This window comes from Bemisia tabaci, chromosome 8, assembly GCF_918797505.1.
Source record: "Bemisia tabaci chromosome 8, PGI_BMITA_v3".
Lineage (NCBI taxonomy): Eukaryota > Metazoa > Arthropoda > Insecta > Hemiptera > Aleyrodidae > Bemisia > Bemisia tabaci.
The window spans coordinates 40,017,359-40,038,890 of record NC_092800.1 but is presented as its reverse complement, the minus strand read 5'-3'; the positions used below and the strand labels follow the sequence as shown (position 1 = coordinate 40,038,890).

General features: G+C 39.9%; 1 protein-coding gene across 1 annotated transcript in view; it reads right to left on the bottom strand.

The window, feature by feature from the left end:
* Positions 1-21,532, bottom strand: part of LOC109037115 (peroxidase) — a 205,504-nt gene that overhangs the window by 106,364 nt on the left and 77,608 nt on the right. The window lies entirely within an intron of this gene.

The following is a 21,532-nucleotide window of genomic DNA, read 5'->3' as shown; positions in this document are numbered from 1 at the left end:
TAGTCCATGTCGTCGGTTCTTTGATGAAAGAACGTAACTCCATTCCTAAATTTCCACTCAAAATGTGTACCTTTAATCAAAAACTGTTTGACGCTATTCCGTGCGAAAATTCCGAGATTTTTTGAAAGATCACTGCGAAAAATCAGGATAATATTAGACATCAATTTAAAATTAGTAATTGGCCCACATTTAGTTTGGAACCAGAGCATATATTCGAAATAATTCTGTGCTGACTTTGAAAGAATTTGCACGACCAATTGTTGACTTTCATTTGATTAAATTATCATTCCTGATGATCCCTTATTATTTATTTCCACTTTAATTATCCCGGAAACATACAGGCGCATATAGGCGGGACGTAGAGCCACGTTGAATCTGCCAGGATTTGCATATTTTAATGGCACACCACCATGCAGGGACTGATATTATACTTCTTTTCCGTGCTCTTTTTTCACGTCATTCTTATTCTGTTGATAAACAAGAGACTCTTGTCGGAGCTAAATAATTTAAGCAGCTTTTGCACAAGTAGCCTAGCCGTTTCAATAAAAGCTGGAATGTGGAGGGTAATGGACGGAAGTTGCTCACAGCACTAATACGCTACGCACGTAGCAAGTTTCCTGGATCGTCGAGTATTTCTACATTTTCCACATTCGTATTCCATAATCGATCCTTCTTCGTTTTGCGAAGTCACAACCCTGTCGGATCAAGTTAGACGTGATGTTCATTGATATGAAGAACCTGCCGCTAGTCCGCATGACTGCACCACTGGCTCCCATATTTTAATAAATAGAATATTGCAGACATTGCCGTCAATTTTTCCTGTTATTCTCGTGATTTTTCTCACAGAACTACCGTGCAGCGAAGGGAGCAATAAGTGGACTTCTGCATGAGCCATGATTAACACGTGCTTTTATGTGTCTCGAGGCTCATCTCACTATGCACTTACTGCTCTTTTCGCTATCACGGCAGAAAATTATGAGAAATTCACGCATTTCCATTACTCGTGGCAAGCATGCTTGTTGTGGTCGTTCATCAACGTTATTGCTTGATCAAGAGTATTACTACGGCTTGCAGCATTTTGCAGATGATGTGATATCTACATTAAGTGGGATTGAGAATACACGATCGGACACCTTTACATTTTCTACCCCAGTTTTCGCTCAGCGATATCATATGATGTCATTATAAGTCACTGCGAGTTAAAAAATAGTTTAGCAAACACCCAGTCTGACATAAATTATGGTTTCAGGACATTTTGTCAACGATTTTTTGTCCGTGCACCTTTTTTGTCCAGTAGTTTACGCCCACACGTAAAATAAGCGACGGTGACTTGGTCCAAGCGTTATATTTTAGTCGGTAAGTAAACTTATATTGAAAATATGGAAAGGAGAAATTGAGAGAGAAAGAGGTGTTGTTATGGTTGCTCATTTTCTGAATGAAATGTTTACTTTCTCCTTTTGAATCATCTTTTTAAATTGTCATTGGCGAATATTTGGTTTTATTTCTATCCTTGAAATATTCGATGTACAATATACCTTATATGTGTATAGGTACTTTTTTATTTTTTTAATTTTTTCTTTACGAAATTATTACTTCATTTTGAAAACATTTATATTTTTAAAACGTGGCAAATATTTGTAAAACCTTTTCCAAGCGACATTAATCTCAATGAGCCGCAGTTGTGCCGACAGAAACTGCAAAAATGAATAAAAGAGGGGAAAAAACCAAGAAGCACGCAATCTTTAGTTTTAACCCATTTGTACATCGATCTTTTAGAGTAAAATACGTCAAATTTTGAGCGTTTGGTTGCGCGTATATACCTCGCTGCAGCACAATAAAAGCATAGAATGTAAAAGAAAAATTTAAAATGCTTTGAAAATCATTAAATTTGACGCGAAACCACCAATATTTAAAAAACACACATTATATTATTATTCTCCTTTGATAAATTGATACATATTTTTCCCCATCAATTTAAATGAGAATAATCAATGCAGAGTGTGCAAACATTTCAAAATCATGAGTTAAAAAACGCTGACTATGCGAGTATAAATATTAAAGCCTAACAGAGCGGAGCGGCCGGCGTGCTGCCAGCGCGAGAGGCTCACTGGCGCCTACAAACCTAAGTGGATACTTCACGCATTGCACAATGCTTGAAGTATCCACTTAGGTTTGTAGGCGCCAATGCGCGTTTCGCGTTTCGCGCTGCCCGCCCGCCCGCCGTGCGGCGGCGCCTGAAGCAACTATTTCACAACAGCGGTGTTGCACAGTATTATACGAAATTGAACGTATTAAGAATGACAGGCATCCTTTAAAAGTACAGATCTTTCCTCGCAAAATAAATCAAGATACTTATCGTACACTGGAAACCCAAAGAGCCTTTAGCTGAGGCAAATATGTATAGAGGTTTAGCCGGTTCAGGTATAACAGGGTGGGAAAATCTTGAAAGATAATTAAGTCCTGTTACACTAGTGAGGTGTAGAGAGTTTTAGTGAATTTTGTCTCATGGAATTGACGCTCCCCCATTTTTACCAAAACTCTCAACTATATATTATTCTCCGCTGGACCAAACAGACAAAACAAAAAAAAACAAGCAAACCCTCAATCTTCCAAGACATTATACATTTTCATCCAAAAACGTCGTGAGCAATTGTGGTTGGTATTTACATGTGGGCCAATTAACTTTGGGTCTCAAGTGGCACGTGGACCAAAACTCCCGTGCCGAAAAAACGCGTGGACGTAAATTACTGGAAAAAACAGGTACGCGGACAAAAAATCGTTGACGAAATGTCCTTTAACCTAAATTATTGGTACAATTGACTGCGTTAAGCAGAAACGAACCAAGCCACATCAGCGATTGCCAAAAATTAGGCAATTTATTTTTTTACATGAAAACAGTTTTGCGAATTTTTGTGCAAATTGCGGTGAATTTTCTGCCTAGTGCGGAGCAACTTCCTTAGATTTCTCAAAGGATCCCGCACAAACGTTCTCTTGCAACAAAATACCATTACCCAGTTAAATTTGGCAATAGCTGATGCGGCTTGGTCCCTTTCTGCTAAACGCGGCCCAAATGATCAACTTCCATCCTCCTCAGCTCAGTTATGATGCTGGGCAGAAATGTCCAACACGTCTCCGATTATGCTTTATTTTTCCAGAGGAAATACAACCAAAATATTCATTTAAAATTCTCTGCGAATATTTCTTTAATACACAAAAAATTCACAGGAGGTCTTAAAGTGATTCGACGGTTGCCATTTTATGTGTCAGAGTTGCGTGCGTTATATCGCATCAATTCGTTCCATAATTTGGGCTACATGTCATTTTTCCGAATTTTGAGCTGGCACTTCTGTTGTCATGATGCTAAAGAATTCATGGACTAAAGCCACAAAAATTCAACGTAATAAGAGCAGGGTTTTTTCAGAGGAAAATTATCGCATCGAATGCAGTTTCGATATCAGTATCGAATGCGATATTTTATCTCCAAAAAACGACGCCTTTATTGCGTTGGATTTGTTTAAAAAAATTGGTCAAAGAATTCTTCAGTCTCCTGACAACAGAATTGCGATCTCAAAACTCGAGAGAAATAACAAGTAGCTGAAAAAATGGAAGTAATCGATGCGGTATATCGCATGTCGTTCTGACACAAAATAAATCGTCCATCGAATCACCTCAAGAGAGATTTGACTACTTTCCGCTAAAAAAAGACAAGAAAAGAAAATGCAGTAAAACACAAAAACAGCGAATAAGCGCTGCAACGTCAATATCGAATGTACGCATTCTTCGACTCCAGCCGTCGAATCACTGCAAGGATAAATACAAAAAACGGTGTATCACGAACTGAAACAGCTGATCCCAAGGTCCCTATGGAAATGCAAAGTGACGTCACTTTGGATTCCCCATACCGAGTCCCATGGGCGGACGAAGAAATTCGTGACGTCGAGGAACGTGGGTTTCGTCGTTGAAATTTGTGGAGTCTTCACGTCGCGTCGGCCCACGCCTCCATCGCGGGGTTCGGACGAGATTTATTCTTCGTTCGCACCTCGTTTCAATTCTACTACCTCCTACCAGCATTCTCTCGGTCCAAACGGCATGGCAACTCTTGACAGGAAATAATTTTGAGTCTTTTTAAGACTACCGATTCGGACCCACTCAACTGATGCAACAATCTTGATTTATAATAATTTCTTATTTAATATTGGGCTATGACCAAGGAATGAGTCGGTTGCATTAGTCACGAAATTATGAGTCGATGGTTTTAATTTGGACCGCGTTTAACGGAAAGGAACCAAGCTATATCAGCTATTGCTACTTTTAACTGGGCAATTTAATTTTTTACGAGAGAACGTTTGTGCGGATTCCTTTAGCAATTTTAAGAAATTTGCTTCGTTCTATGGAGAAAAAACACTGAAATTTGCGCGAAAATACGCACAACCGTTTTTGTGTAAAAAATTAGATTGCCCAATTAACTTTGGCGATAGCTGATGTGGCTTGGTTCATTTCTGTTCAATTCGGTCCATTTAGATGAACCCGGGGTCCACCAGCGGACCTTGTTGGGCCCCGCAGCCCATACACTGGAAAAAAGAACACATTGGATCTACAGTCGAGACTCTTGAAAACATTGACAAGAAAAAGGACTCTTGATTCAATCGTATTTAAGCTTAAATCAAAAGGAAATCCGCTCAAATTAAGAGGCTTGGTTCTTGATTTAAGCTTAAATCCGATTGAATCAAGAGCATTTTTTCTTGTCAATGTTTTTAAGAGTCTGGACTCTAAATCCAATGTGTTTTTTTTCCAGTGCACGGAAAAAAAAATTGCTGATTCAACAATTCAATTGCTAAAAACAGTGAGTGCAACGTTTCAACGCAGATTTTACAACAAAAAAATGCTACTTTAACCACATTGTAAACTAATTTAACCACGGGGGTGGTTAAAGTAGCATTTTTTTGTTGTAAAATCTGCGTCAAAACATTGCACTCACTGTTTTTAGCAATTGAATTGTTGAATCAGCATTTTTTTTTCCGTGTGTACTAAACTCAAAACGTCCAATGCTTTTCCTTAATGTAAATAGATGTTCTTCCATTGGTCAATTGGCAATGTTGGTGAACCTGGTGGCGGTCTGCTCGGCGGCACTCGGCGGCGGTTTCACGGTTCATTAAATTGACGCGACTGCGCCTGCCGCCGGGCGCAACGGGTAGCCGAGACGCGACTGTGAACCTCAACAAATAGTCGCTGGACCACGGGTGCATCGCGGCCGAGTTGCATCCGTGCCGCAGCCGCTGCACTCTACGACCGACAACGGGCTCAGACTCTGCTGCCCTAGGCTCGGCGTTCGCGGCCCTCCTAATTAGCGCATCAAATCATCATCTCTATTTCCACATGAACCCTGGAAAGCATATAGTCATATGGGGGATAGAGCTCACGCGGAAATTGAGGTACGCCCTTACGTCAAAGGAGCGACGAAGTGTGTAGCCACGTATCTTAATTGTGGTGTTTCAAAATCTCTGCTCCTTCCTAAGCGGATCAAGGGGGGGGGGGGGGGTGCGCCCGAAAAAAGGAGGAAGAAAATGGAAAGGAAGAAAGAAGGGGGTAAAGGAGGGAAGATGATAGAAGGACGCTTATAGTTGGTAATTATTCATAACGAAATTGACTCAAATCGCACTCATGCTCCGGAGCGTGGTGTAGTATCCACTTTTATTGTTCGGCGTCGATTCTTTGACGTCGACGTGGATTCTCGATTCGGATTCAAGGCGCGACGCACGCGTGCGGGTTCCGCGGCTGGGCGGTCGCCTCGATGACGGATTTATTGCGTGTCGATCGAATCACCGATAGCCGATAAGGCACCGATCGCTTGTTAAAAATCCCTTCGACCCGCATAATCGTCCGTCCACATCCATCATCCATCATCCGTTTTATTCGTCATATCGTCGCCTCGCCAGCCAAACATAGCACGTCGCTCATTTTCATCGATTAAATTCGACTAATGGGCACCCAAGATATGTCGCAATTCGCTGATTTAGTCGCACCGCCATTTTTGCGATACGTAACCCATCGATTTATCGATGTTAGATATAGTTCCGATGAAAAGAATGAGAAACTGACCCTAACTAAAAATTCTGCGTCGGGACGTTATTTTATGGTATTTCATTACGAATCTGGGGTTTTTGGTGTTTTGCATAACAGGGCTCATGTCATAAGGCACATAGTTTCGTTTGATAGAAATACGTGAAACAGAGAATATCGACGGTGTGAGTCGGCAATCACATAACTCGTTTGTGGTGTCTGAAAATCTCCTCTTCTATGTTATTTTTTCAAAAGAGAAAAAACCGACATCATTTCTTGAAGTTTTTGCAGAGTTTTCTTCACACAGAGAAGAAAAATCAGGGCAGTTTTAAAGAGCTGCCGTTGAGTATAGTTTATCGTTTGAAAAATAAAGTATGACAGGAATTCTGTGACGTCGCAAACCGAGTTATGTGATTGCCGCCTTACACCGTCGATATTCTTGTGTCAGTTCGCTCCGTAGCTTTCTTCTCAAACATTAACTTTACAAAATTTCAGACAACTACAAGTTCTCCATCGCTGTCCTCTAATATATCGTCATGCAATTGTGCTATTTAAAAAAAAAAAAAAAAATCGGCAAAACGATCGAAATCAAAACAGTTCATTTGTCACCTCACTTTTAAATCTATTTTTCTACGAAATCTCAAATCAGAAAAATCACATGCATACTCGTAATTTTTCAGCAAACTGAATTTTTGCTAAATGAACAGATCAAAACTACCCTGGTAAAAATTGGCGATAGGAGCTGCGTTTCAAAATACCACAGGATTTCTTATAGCCGACTAAAGAAGGCTATTGAAAATCATATGTATAGCTGGCTGTAGAAAGCGGGGCAAATCGTATAGCCGGGCTATACGAAGTTATAAAAAAGTATACAGTCAGGTTGTAGTTCCTATCGCAGGGCTTTACACTTTATCGCCATTGGCTATAAAAAGCTATAGGAAATCGTGTAGAAATTCGTTTCGAAATCATTAAGTTTGATACGAAACTACCTTAATATTTACAGAACACACATTATATTTTCCTTTAAAACATATTTTTTTTCATCAATTAAAATGAGAATAATCCTTACAGAGTGTGCAAACATTTCAAAATCATGAGTTGAAAACCGCTGACTCCGCGAGACTAAATATTAGAGCCTAACACAAACGGAGCGGCGACGCACTGGCGCCTACAAACCTAACAGGGATACTTCAGGCATTGCGCAATGCGTGAAGTATCCCTGTTAGGTTTGTAGGCGCCAATGCGCGTTCCGCGCTCTCTGCCCTTAATCGCCATCGGCTATGAAAGGCTATAAGAAATTGTATAGCCGGCTACAAAGGCTATTGGAAATCTTACAGCCGGCTTTAGGTCTACAGTATTTTGGAACACACATTCTACTGCCAATTTTTAGCAGGGTAATAGAAGAGCTGATTATGTTTGTTTCCAATTCCCAATTTATATATTCCATTTGGAAGTATCAATGCAAGAAAGAATTATGCACATAGGTTTTCCGTGCATCGCATAGTTTCTTTCACCATAAAAACATCCATCTCGGTTCTCGAGCTCGAGGAGAAACGAGTGAACTTCGAAGGGGATTGAACTTGCGACTCGCAGACTCAACGCGTGATCTTGACCGATATCGTGATCTAGGAACTTTTCGTGTTACCCGATCCAGACGCAGCCAGTCTCATGCGCAGCGTTGCCATTTTTCACCAAATTGTTCGATATTTGGGGGAATTTTGTGCGAAAATAGTATTTACCATTGCTTCAAATCACAACCAGGCACGCGCAAACTGCGCCGGTGGATGTTCAAATAAAAGAGAAGGTAGCAGGTGGATAATTTTACGACCCTGATAAGGGTCAGTTACGCGTGTGTCAGAATCGAGCTTTGACAATTGGATCCCACTAAATAAGTATGAAATCATTATATTTGCCTTAAAGACAGGCTTCTGATTTCAGTATTATTGACTATTTATGGAAAAAAGGAAATTTCTGTTTGCGATGGCAATACTCATTGGTAGAGCGATTTTGGTCGAGGTGAAAATGAGGAATTGGATATTCAGATTTCGATGGGATACTCTATCTACAGCCCTGAAGAAGAAAGGAACAAGTAAGTAATGTGCGTGATCCTACACATAAACCCTTAAGGTGGACTTAACCATAAGGCCATTCATATGGTAAGGAGCTTCCGAGCTTCCTAAGAAACAACTGTATATACGCTTACTATATACCCAAAATGCTTATACGTTACTTCAACACTGAATTGAACTACATTTTGCAATTTGGAACTATAAATAATTCTAGCCCAGCTTAAAAACAATGTATGTGCCATTAGTTTCCCTATGCACATAAGTGTTTTTCCGAAAGAGCCAGAATTTATAGTTCCAAATTGCAAAATGCAGTCCAATTGCACGCAGTCGATACGATTGGTTTCCCTAGCTACACCATCGATTTATAAATACGAGCGTATCTTTGAGTGAATCAGAAATATTACACAGGTTTTCTCGATGCACTGAGAAAAAAAGTTCGGTCATATTAACCGAATGTGTTCAATATCGGCCGTATTATTCGGTTCATGCGACCGCCCTCTCGGTTCTAGAAACCGTATCTTTGGTTCATGTAATTGAGCTTCTTCGTTAGTTCTGTTCGGGTTGAATGCTCAGTTGCATGAACCGAGGATACGGTTCCCAGAACCGAGAGAGCGGTTACATGAACCGAACAATACGACCGATATTGAACACCGTACGTTCGGTTCATATGACCGAAGTTTTTTTCTCAGTGTGGACTTTTATGTAAAGACTGAGTAAAAGTTTCCCTGTCCTATCTGGCAGCGACGTCTTATGCCTTCCCTTTTTTGCCATTGTCAGTTCAAGTACAAAAGTTAATATTTGGTAATAGTCGATTAAGAGGAAGAATGACTCGCACCTTGAAATCCTTTTATTCCTATTACGACCGAAATTAACCGCACGCCGCGAGCAGAGATGGATGAACTTCCTTCATGTAGAATAGCACACGTACCTGCAACAATCAAAAAGGAAATAAAAGTTAGAATTCGAAAACATTTTACATGAAAGATTTTGCAAGCAAGAATCTTAGCAAGAAGCCCAAAATTGAGTAATTACGCCTTTAATGTCCGAGGAATAGCCATCTTATCAGTGATCCGATTACGTCTGGCTAAATTCAGCCATCTGTTACAACTAATTACCTAACTTTTTATGCCCGTATTGCGGCAATTTGACATAATGCGCGTTCTTGAACGGAATTCCAGACGGCCAGTCGTGAGTTCAAGAAATGTTCTTCATTCGAAGAATGCGGAAAAAGCACCAAATCAACGTGGAAAGGATTCAACGCCGAATTTCACCAGCCGCTGATTCGAATGCAGGTGATTTTAACGCCGGAAGAAGTTTTGGAGTTTTTCTCGAAAAAAAGACTCATTAGTCGTGCTTAAAGGCACAAAATTACCGCAACGCGAGTGAAATGCAACTTTATGATCCCCATTAGCACAAAAATGATTTCACGCCAATAGAGACTTATCCGTGGAAACAAAAAATCCGACTTTTTCACCTAATCCACCAACAATCGCTCTTCTGAACATTTTGCCCTCGTTGAGTCAGAGATGCTTAAGGGCAGTGCTGCCATTTTATTTTATCAAAAGATTCCGAAATAATTCCGATTTCCGGAAACATATTCCGATTTGCCAAAGTTCCGAGAAAAATTCCGAAATACGCCCGGATTTAGTTCCGAAGATCATCAAATTTGATCAAAAAGTCCCTAAATTTGATCAAATAAATGGTCAAACTAGCAAAAAAACACAAATTTTGGGGAAATTTCAAAAACAGCTGAAAATTCCGGGGATTTTTTACAAAGTTCCGAAATTTGGAATAATTCCGGAAAATGGCGGTTCCTAAATTACGAAACGCTCAAGGAGAGGGGGGAATGAGGAGCGGGGAGAAAGTTACGCCATTTTATTTTTATGTGTTAAAAAGATAGGGAACTACGTCGCAAAAACGTTATAAGGGGGGGGGGGGGGTCAAAAATGCCAAAAAAGTGCGTCTCGTAATTTACAGACGGCCCCTCATACCGTAGTGAAAATGTTTTTTTTTTTTTTTTTCGCTTTTCATATCCTACGACTCATTCGCTCAGGCAAGCGGTCTACATTTCACCATCGATGAAACTTGGAACCTACGAAGGATATAGAAAGAGAATATGAATGGGTACAAAAAGCAAGCGCGCTGGCCACCGGACGAGACATGCGAGCCTCGGGCAGACCGCGGTCTTAACTTCAGACGAGTGTCAACCGGTGCTCGTAAATACGGAGCTCCACTCCAGTTTTTTCCTTTGAGATGTTTATGATTTAATACGCCGTGCATTGTTCCAATTATGATTTTTCAGAGTTATGCCTCATTGTCCTTTTTTATTGCGCGTGTAGGTAAACCGATGATTTACCGCCGATCGAAAAGTCTACTTTTGGAAGGTTGAGGGCAATAACTGTGTGTGGAGCAAATTAATTGAATTGAAACAAGGGCTCCCCCTCTCACCGCGTCATAACATACAGTTGGGTTTTTTTATACATTTTTTAAACAAAAGAATATCGCTAGCTTTACACTTAAGTGTCATTTTTTCGATGTGTAGAGCCTTTCATCAACCGAGTAGGAGAAGATTTTGCCTTCAAATTTCACGCAATTAATCGAGTCAATCAGAGAGATCGGACATAACATTTTTGACTAAAAAAAAAAAAAAAAAAAAATGTGCAAATTTTGATGTTTATTTCGTCACTTTTCAAGTTCTAAGGGGTGTTTCTAGAGAAAATGTCACGAGGAAACCGGTGAAGGCACCTTTAGAACCTCAAAATTGTGTAAAAACAGAGTTTTAAACTTTTGAAGTTTCAAAATTTTGTCCGACCTCTCCTACTTACTCGATCCACTGTGCGTCTCCTCATACAACAGCATCAAAGACCAAGTCAGAAGAAGGGCACATCTCGAGGTGCGTCTTTTTTGAAGCAAGCAACTTTTCTGAATTTAGGTTGTAAAGTGAGGATATCCTCCGAGTTTGCAGAAATTTGTCGATTCGTTACGTGAATAATGCATTTTTTTTTAAATATCCTTTTAAAATAATGGTCGATGACGAACAAAAATTTTAAGAGCCTTACGAATAAAAATAACTTTTAGTGGCGATGCTCATTCATAAGCTTAGCTGATGACACTTATCGAAATTGTGCATCCTTGCAGCTTAGAGGGGTGTTCAACTTTCGGATATTTTCTTTTTGAAGACTAAACAGAATTACAGTTTATTTTTTGAGCCTCGAACAACTTCGAAGCATTGTAAGATGGAACTGCACACAGTTGGTAAGAAATATGAAATCTCCTTCAATGTGTTCCTTATGCTTCAGACATCTTGAGTAAGAATATTTGGTCATCATCATTATTAAAAACTGCATTCATAAACCAATGGTGAGATCCTAAGCGTAGGGTTTGGAAGGCAGAGCGCCTTCGACCCACTCTAGATGCAACAAGCATAGCCCTAAAACACGAATAATTTGATCTAAGCGTTACATGCAACGATTATACATCAGAGGGGAGAACTTATTTACCTATTCACATGCGGTGGATTTGACGGCTGAAAATTTCGAAACTTGAAGGCAACTTCCTAAATAATTAGAGTCTCAATAACTTCCCCGTGTATTTTAGATATCAGGCGGCAGTGTACTCCATTTGATTAGGAAATAGGTAGGGCGACTTTAGGATATGAGGACTTATTTGTAACAAGAGCGGGTGTGAAAAATTACCTTTTCGAAACATGCAGATCTCGAAGATCACATCTCAAGTATTTTCTCAAAATTTTCTAGATGTCAAAACAGTTTTTTGAATGTGTTTCGAAAAAGTAATTTTTCACATCCGCTATTGTTACAGATAAGTCCTCATCTATATTTTGAGTAGCACTCAGTCATTCTATTGCCTCGAGTTTACATTTTTACGATGACCATAGTTTGGACGTCGGATTCGATTTTTTTAGAAATTTAATATTTTACTACTTGGTTGAAAAACGGAAGTTTCCTCGAAATTCACCCCTCCCCCCATAACAAGCACCAAAGGCTAATTTGCGCTGCATGATCACTGTGAATCGTGTCCCATTTCGGCTGATCTGGTGTCATCAGTCAACAGCTTGTCAAACTTCAGCGGACGGCTACCTACGCTGAAAATCGAGCACTCATTAATCATGGGCAGTTATCCGAGTCCGTCGTCTAAATTAGCATTACAGAAAAGTTTAATCACTTCATGTACGCTGTCAGCGGCATGCTCTGCCTAGTAGTAGTAGATAGACATTTTGGCAGATATAGTATTCACTGCCCGCAGCATATTTTCATATTCATCGCTTGTTCCATTCAGCGGCGCACAGTGGATCGAGTCAATAGGAGAGGTCAGACAAAATTTGGAAACTTTAAACACTTATAACGCCGTTTATACAAAACTTTGAGGTTCTAAAAGTAGTTCCATTGGTTTCCTTGTGAAATTTTCTTCAAGAGGCACCCCATAAAAATTTAAAATGTGACGAAATAAACATCAAAATTTGCAGTTTTAGTCGAAAATTTCATGTCCAACCTCTCTAATTGACTCGATCCACTGTGCGGCGTGGCGTGCTTTTCGATATATCGATTGATCTGCCTTTTAAACCTATTTAAAAGGATCGATAGACAGGTGTTCGCTACGAACACCTTAATAATCGATTCTTTATAGTAGCTTCAAATGGGGAAATATCGATAGTCTATCATCCACGCCTCGCCACTGGTCCCATTCCGATGGAGCTGGCCGAAAATTGATTTAAATTCGTCGCCCTTCCTGACATAAGGACGTAACTGCACTACGCGATGAACCCTGCAGCCCGTATAACTCAATGCTTCTTTGGCTCATCTCTAAGTGTAGTTACGCCCTTATGTCAGCCAAGCGACGAATTATAGCTTCTTTGAACCTTGCTGTTTTCGATTACACTGAAACAAAAAGTAGCTTGGATCAAGCATGCTAATTCTTGAATTTGCCGCAAGAATTTTCTTTATCTTGCTTTAAGCTGACTTTTTCTTGATTCAAGAAAAATAATGCTTGGGTTAAGCAAAAAGTTAGCTTATATTAACCAGCGAAATTCTTGATTTAAGAAGAGAATATTTCTTGGCGGCAAATTTAAGATTCTTTTTTTTCCAGTGTACCTAAACAGAAATTTGATGTAGAAGTCAAGGGTATTAATATTTACTAATAACACATTATTTAAGGGTTTACATACAACCGAGCTCAATATTTTGTCTCATTCCGATGGAGCTGCCGAAAATTGATCGATTGCTTTTTCGAATCTTTAAACCAAATTTATACTGGCAACGCTGTCTCTTCCATCCCGACAATAGATTCTGGTATTACATTTATGTCTTTCTCCGTAAAAATTCCGCCGACTTGACGATTTTTAAAAAGGGCATAATGGACGTTCCTTGCTCAAGTCGGACGCGATCGGACGACACACGTCAACCCCCCCCCCCCCTCCGTCATCACCACACGTAGCCCAGAGGTGTGAATTTCTGCCAAGCTTAGCGCACGAACCGCATATATAGACATTCAGTTTGCGATGAATCAATTGATCCCAATTTAAACTTTAGGAAAGGGTCGATTATCAGGTATACCTTAATAATCGATTCTTTACCGTAGCTTCAAATGGGGAAATACCGATCGATCGTCGAATCACTTCAAGCTGCTGCCTTGACACGACCTGCGCTTCGCTGGTCTTTAAGTCTTGGCCGTCGCGAGTAATGTTTTGGTTTAGATGAGCAGGAGCAGAGGCGGATCCAGCAATTTGGCAACACCGGATTTCCTTCATTTAAACCTACGCTAAATAATCGATTCTTGTCGGCGCACCTGGCCCCTCCAAGGATCGATATATTTCTAAAGATTGAAATGGAGAAAAGACAATGGTGCCAATTTTCTGGATCCGCCAATGATTAGGAGATCAGTCATAATAAGGAATAAGTGCAGCGAAAAGGGACCGACATTTTTGCTTCATTTCAGGAACGACCTATCGTTCATTGATCATCCCGCTGAAACAGGGTATTCCCTTTCTTCTTATCTGCAAAGTTTAGTCCATGTCGTCGGTTCTTTGATGAAAGAACGTAACTCCATTCCTAAATTTCCACTCAAAATGTGTACCTTTAATCAAAAACTGTTTGACGCTATTCCGTGCGAAAATTCCGAGATTTTTTGAAAGATCACTGCGAAAAATCAGGATAATATTAGACATCAATTTAAAATTAGTAATTGGCCCACATTTAGTTTGGAACCAGAGCATATATTCGAAATAATTCTGTGCTGACTTTGAAAGAATTTGCACGACCAATTGTTGACTTTCATTTGATTAAATTATCATTCCTGATGATCCCTTATTATTTATTTCCACTTTAATTATCCCGGAAACATAAAGGCGCATAAAAGCGGGACGTAAAGCCACGTTGAATCTGCCAAGATTTACATATTTTAATGGCACACCACCATTCAGGGACTGATATTATACTTCTTTTCCGTGCTCTTTTTTCACGTCATTCTTATTCTGTTGATATACAAGAGACTCTTGTCGGAGCTAAATAATTTAAGCAGCTTTTGCGCAAGTAGCCTAGCCATTTCAATAAAAGCTGGAATGTGGAAGGTAATGGACGGAAGTTGCTCACAGCACTAATACGCTACGCACGTAGCAAGTTTCCTGGATCGTCGAGTATTTCTACATTTTCCACATTCGTATTCCAGAATCGACCGTGCTTCGTTTTACGAAGTCACAACCCTGTCGGATCAAGTTAAACTTGATGTTCATTGATATGAAGAACCTGCCGCTAGTCCGCATGGCTGCACCTCTGGCTTCCATATTTTAATAAATAGAATATTGCAGACATTGCCGTCAATTTTTCCAGTTATTCTCGTGATTTTCCTCACAAAACTACCGTGCAGCGAAGGGAGCAATAAGTGCACTTCTGCATGAGCCATGATTAGCACGTGCTTGTATGAGTCTCGAGGTTCATTCCAGCATGCACTTACTGCTCTTCTCGCTATCATGGCAGAAAATTATGAGAAATTCACGCATTTCCATTACTCGTGGCAAGCATGATTGTTGTGGTCGTCCATCAACGTTATTGCTTGATCAAGAGTATTACTACGGCTTGCAGCATTTTGCAGATGATGTGATATCTACATTAAGTGGGATTGAGAATACACGATCGGACACCTTTACATTTTCTACCCCAGTTTTCGCTCAGCGATATCATATGATGTCATTATAAGTCACTGCGAGTTAAAAAATAGTTTAGCAAACACCCAGTCTGACATAAATTATGGTTTCAGGACATTTTGTCAACGATTTTTTGTCCGTGCACCTTTTTTGTCCGGTAGTTTACGCCCACACGTAATATAGGCGACGGTGACTTAGTCCGAGCGTTATATTTTAGTCGGTAAGTAAACTTATATTAACAACGTGGAAAGGAGAAATTGAGAGAGAAAGAGGTGTTGTTAAAGTTGCTCAATTTTTAAATGAAATGTTTACTTTCTCCTTTTGAATCATCTTTTTAAATTGTCATTGGCGAATATTTGGTTTTATTTCTATCCTTGAAATATTCGATGTACAATATACTTTATATGTGTATAGGTACTTTTTTTATTTTTTTAAATTTTTTCTTTACGAAATTCTTACTTCATTTTGAAAACAACTTACTGCAAGTTGAAAAATAGTTTAGTAAATACTTAGTGTGACATAAATAATTGGTAAAATGATCATCTTCCATCTCCTCGTAGGAGACGCCGGACTAGGGTGGCCCACAAAAAATAAAATTTCGGAAATTTATAGCTTAACCACCCCCTAAATCGGTTATAGCATGTTCAAAAACACGGAAAATGAAATTTGGGGTCAATCGGACAAAATTAACCCGACGCGCAGTTGCCATCTATCCCCGCAAAAATAGCGAATTTTTACTGTTTTTCAGTAATTTTTTTCGATCCCGAAAATAAAGTCGGAGGGGTCTGCAAATTAAACAGAGGGCAAAATTAGTTCATAAACTACACCCTAGTGAAGTTCTGGTCCTCCTCCATGCTTTTGACCCGACGCACGGTTGCCATTTTTACGCATGAAAATAGCGAATTTTTGAACCTTTCCTTAAATACATATTTTTTTTTTTTTCATCAATTTAAATTAGAATAATCCATGCAGATTGTGCAAACATTTCATAATCATCAGTTGAAAAAGCTGACTTAGCAACTTTTAATATCAAACCAAACACAGAGCGGAGCGGCGTGCTGACTGCTGCCAACGCGAAACGAGCACTGGCACCTACAAACCTACCAGGGATACTTCACGCATTGCGCAATGCATGAAGTATCCCTGTTGGGTTTGAAGGCGCCACAGCGAGGCCGCTCGCCGCGCTGCGGCTTGGCACGGCGCGGCGCCTCAAGCGACTATTTCGCAACGGAGGTGTTGCACAGTATCCTACGAAATTGAAGGCGCTCCAACGCATATAGAACGACAGGCATCCTTTAAGAGTACGGAACTTTCCTTGCAAAATAAATCAATATACTACGACACAAAAAGAGAGCGGTAGTCCAAGAACTCACCAAGTCCTCGGATCCGTATTTAATAACGTTTAGCATAATTTTTGAATTTCATTAGAGGATAAACTGCTTTAATTTAGAAAGCACTATGTAACTGGATTTCTCTTCAAAATTTCACAAGGAAAATGAATCATACAATGGGAAGTTTGGAAAGCAACTCCTAAACAAGATATTAACATTGGTTAAATTGAAAAAAATAAAAATGACGTCATTTGTGTATGACCCAAATTGATCTGTACTGAAAATACTTCTTATTATCTTGTTCAGGGGTTCACCTCGAACTTCCCGTTGTTCGAATAGTTTTCCACGTAAGATTTTGAAGAGGTAACACGTGACGCTCTATTTTAGTTGAAACCTTGTCTGGTCAGTGCCGGACGGTTGGACAGACACATTTTTTTAAAGTATGGTTACTTTGACTCCAAGCACCTAAAAACGCCCAGGAATTATAAAATTTCAATTTTTTTTTCTTGGACGATGACAATACTTCCTGTACCCACGGGGGAGTGAGAAAGTAAAATAACATAAAACACGAGCGAGCGAATGAAGACCACAATGTCAGAATCGGAGGTAAACGCATTTTTCGACTCCAGCCATCGAAACACCGCAAGAATGAATACAAGAAACGGAGTGTCACGAATTGAAACAGCTGATCCCAAGGTCCCTATGGAAATGCAAAGTGACGTCACTTTGGATTCCCCATACCGAGTCCCATGGGCGGACGAAGAAATTCGTGACGTCGAGGAACGTGGGTTTCGTCGTTGAAATTTGTGGAGTCTTCACGTCGGCCCACGCCTCCACCGCGGGGTTCGGACGAGATTTATTCTTCGTTCGCACCTCGTTTCAATTCTACTACCTCCTACCAGCATTCTCTCGGTCCAAACGGTATGGCAACTCTTGACAGGAAATAATTTTGAGTCTTTTTAAGACTACCGATTCGGACCCACTCAACTGATGCAACGGTCTTGATTTATAATAATTTCTTATTTGATATTGGGCTATGACGACGGAATGAGTCGGTTGCATTAGTCACGAAATTATGAGTCGATGGTTTTAATTTGGACCGCGTTTAACGGAAAGGAACCAAGCTATATCAGCTATTGCTACTTTTAACTGGGCAATTTAATTTTTTACGAGAGAACGTTTGTGCGGATTCCTTTAGCAATTTTAAGAAATTTGCTTCGTTCTATGGAGAAAAAACACTGAAATTTGCGCGAAAATACGCACAACCGTTTTTGTGTAAAAAATTAGATTGCCCAATTAACTTTGGCGATAGCTGATGTGGCTTGGTTCATTTCTGTTCAACTCGGTCCATTTAGATTAACCCGGGGTCCACCAGCGGACCTTGTTGGGCCCCGCAGCCCCATACACTGGAAAAAAGAACACATTGGATCTAGAGTCGAGACTCTTGAAAACATTGACAAGAAAAAGGACTCTTGATTCAATCGTATTTAAGCTTAAATCAAAAGGAAATCTGCTCAAATTAAGAGGCTTGGTTCTTGATTTAAGCTTAAATCCGATTGAATCAAGAGCATTTTTTCTTGTCAATGTTTTTAAGAGTCTGGACTCTAAATCCAATGTGTTTTTTTTCCAGTGCACGGAAAAAAAATTGCTGATTCAACAATTCAATTGCTAAAAACAGTGAGTGCAATGTTTCAACGCAGATTTTACAACAAAAAAATGCTACTTTAACCACATTGTAAACAAATTTAATCACGGGGGTGGTTAAAGTAGCATTTTTTTGTTGTAAAATCTGCGTCGAAACATTGCACTCACTGTTTTTAGCAATTGGATTGTTGAATCAGCATTTTTTGTCCGTGTGTACCAAACTCAAAACGTCCAATGCTTTTTCTTAATGTAAATAGATGTTCTTCCATTGGTCAATTGGCAATGTTGGTGAACCTGGTGGCGGTCTGCTCGGCGGCACTCGGCGGCGGTTTCACGGTTCATTAAATTGACGCGACTGCGGATGCCGCCGGGCGCAACGGGTAGCCGAGACGCGACTGTGAACCTCAACAAATAGTCGCTGGACCACGGGTGCATCGCGGCCGAGTTGCATCCGTACCGCAGCCGCTGCACTCTACGACCGACAACGGTCTCTCTGCTGCCCCCGGGGATCGCGGCCCTCCTAATTAGCGCATCGCATCATCATCTCTATTTCCACATGAACCCTGGAAAGTATATAGTCATATGGGGGACAGAGCTCATGTGGAAATTAAGATACACCCTTGCGTCAAAGGAGCGACGAAGTGTGTAACCGCGTATCTTAATTGTGGTGTTTCAAAATCTCTGCTCTTTTCTAGATGGATCCGGGGGGGGGGGGGGTTGTGCGCGCCCGAAAAAAGGAGGAAGAAAATTAAGGGAAGGAAGAGAGACGGAAGGAACGGAAAGAATATGGAAAGAGGCTTATATTTAGTAATTATTCATAACAAAATTAACTGAAACTGCTTTTTAGATGCTGAAATTCGAAAATTTTCGGAGGAGCCCCCATACCCTCTCCCTCCGTACACCTCCCTCCCGTTTAAAGAGTCTGGATCCACTTATGGCTCCTATATAATATTTTTACAGAAAAACAAGCTAACTTTATGGCGTGAAAGAAAGGAGGAAGGAATGTATGGAAGAAGATGGAAGAACGTTTATATTGGACGTATTTCTATCAACGGAACTATGTGCATTATGACGTGAGCCCGTTATGCGCGTATCCTTATGGGTCTCAGGGTTCATGTCTTAATGCACATAGTTCCGTTTGATAGAATACGCCCAATTGGTAATTATTCATACGAAATTGACTCAAATTGCATGTTAGATGCATTAAAATTTCGAAAATTGTCCACGGAGAGCCCCAGATCCCTCTTACGCCCCCCCTTCCAAAGTGTCCGGATCCACTTATGGCTTCTATTTAATTTTTTCGAAGGAAAACAAGCCAACTCTATAGCTTGAAAATTATACGGAATATTATGCTGCAGAGAAGAAAAATCAAGAAAAGTTTGCAAGAATTGAAGTTTATTCCCAAAGAGAGAATGAAGTACTGTAGGAAGTCTGCAACGTCACACACAGAGATACGTGGTTTCGCACTTCGTCCATAGATTTCCACGTTTGTCTAGAGCTTCCCTGACATGCACCGTAACAGGAACCTCTTAGAAAACGGGTATTGCATGCCTGTTCTTTTTAAAAATAAAAACGTATTTTGCCATAGCATGCAAAAAGAATATTGACATTATGCGAAATGGAAAGTTTGCAAAAGACGTGGGAAAGGGAAACGGACCACTTTCAATTGAGATAAACACCCCAGTATCTGGAATGCTAAAGATTTTTTCAACTTTCAGAGCATGTAAAAAATTGTCAAGTTTCCCAACAAAACCCGACTTTGGGCTGAGAGAGTAGGAAATTGCACCAGCTTTTCATCCATGTGTGGGTTTTTTTTCATTTTAAACTACATTAATCAGAAAATCGTGTGGAAGTCAAAGAGTCAGGTGACAGCAGTATCCGGAATCATTAAACATGAAGTCCCCTCAGTCCGAATACTTGTATCCAGTATCTGGAGTAAAAGCTATGAATTATTTTACGAGGAGAAATGAGATGAATCTTAATAAACGCATCAGCAATGTTAAACATGAACAATTTTATATTCTTCTAAAAATACATATAACTAAAAAAAAAAACCCAAAAAACACCGCTCGCAATGCCAACGCAATTTGTAACTTCGGAGAAAATGAACGACTTGCCCTATGTTTCGCCATAATTCTTATGGGATTTTGTAAAAATAATCTATTAACATCTAGCGAGAGATTACAAGGTCTTTATTGCAATCTGCGGCAACTATGAATACATACCGCTGGTGAATTCTTTCCCAGAGCAATTATCTTGTCTCATCGTGTATTCTGCAGTTGCTCCCCGTCGCTATGACCGCTATGCACACTGTGACTGTGAGCTATATTTCATTTCAATCTGTTAGTTCCGAGTCACTCTCATGAATACACCCTCTCTTCCTCTTTCACTCATTTGTTTTGCTAATAAAATTGCTGCGCTCAATCTTGACTGAAACCTCTAAGTTTGATTTCTATTTAATTGCGGTTCTTCGCATCAGTTCCTCATTCCTGGTGCGATTTTGCGCAAATTCTGCTCGCAATTATTCGTGTTTTATGAAAATTCACGCGTCAAGAAAAAAAGAAGAAAAAAATGCACAGCAGTTTTGTACGTTGAACCACCAATTTTATTTTCACACGTTGTAAAAAATATTTGATTTGGCCAAATAATTTTTTGTAAAAGGTGTGCTTGTGAAAGTAAAGTTCTCAATTCAAATTTTTAAGTTTAATAGAATACAGGAACTTCATTCGTTCATTTCTGATCAGAAAAGTAAAATTTCCTGCAAAAGTCATGATTATTTTTTTAAATCTGATATAGCTTGGTTGTCCTTTTTTCCATGAAAAGAATCAATTGCGGAGTTGACCCCCTCTCAGATTTCTGCCTGGTGGAACCAAGTCAGTAGTCGGTGACCCATTCAAAAATCGGAATAGTGAGTTCCTTTCAGCAACTAAAGACTAAAGAGCAAACCCCTTGTGCTCTAAAAATCTTCGTTCTTCCGCCAACCTCGAGCCACGCCTTCCGTCGACGGTCACAGCAGTGCTGCAATTTCCCAAAACTAAAACCCAATTTCGGAAATTTTCAAAAAATCGGAACTATTCCCAAAATCTTCGGAATTTCCAGTCAGTGTCTGTTTTGTTTGGAATTTTCTCGGAATTTGGGATTTTTATCAGCTTGAACGATTATTTGATCAAATTGTCATTTTGGCAAATTTGACTATCTTCAGAACTAAATTAGGACGTTTTTCGGAATATTTTCTCCGTAATTTTTGAAAAAAATTGAACTTTTCTCGGAAC